This window comes from Hipposideros armiger, unplaced genomic scaffold, assembly GCF_001890085.2.
Source record: "Hipposideros armiger isolate ML-2016 unplaced genomic scaffold, ASM189008v1 scaffold_553, whole genome shotgun sequence".
Taxonomy (NCBI): Eukaryota; Metazoa; Chordata; class Mammalia; order Chiroptera; family Hipposideridae; genus Hipposideros; species Hipposideros armiger.
The window spans coordinates 24,446-24,857 of record NW_017731903.1 but is presented as its reverse complement, the minus strand read 5'-3'; positions in this window follow the sequence as shown (position 1 = coordinate 24,857).

Here is a 412-nt window from a genome sequence, read left to right as displayed (position 1 = left end):
CCTGGTATTTATTCAGGAAAAATGAAAATGTGTGCACACAAAGGCTCATACATGAATGTTTATAGCAAATTTACTCGTAATATTCATAAACTGGAAACGACCCATCAATGGATAAACAAACTGGTAAAGCTATACAAATGAAATGCTACTCAGTAATAGAAAGGAATGAACTACTGATACTTGCAATAATACTTGCAACAAGAACAAGGATGAATCTAAAAAACGTGCTCAGCAAAAAACAAAACGAACTAAGATGTTACTGCATGATCCCATTTCTATAAAACTCTAGAAATTACAAATTTATTCTAGAGTGACTTAAGGCAAATTAGTGGTTACTAGCATTGGGAGAGTGCAAGACGTTGACTAGAAAGGACCCCAAAAGAATCTCTGCGATAAAACCAATGTTCTATAT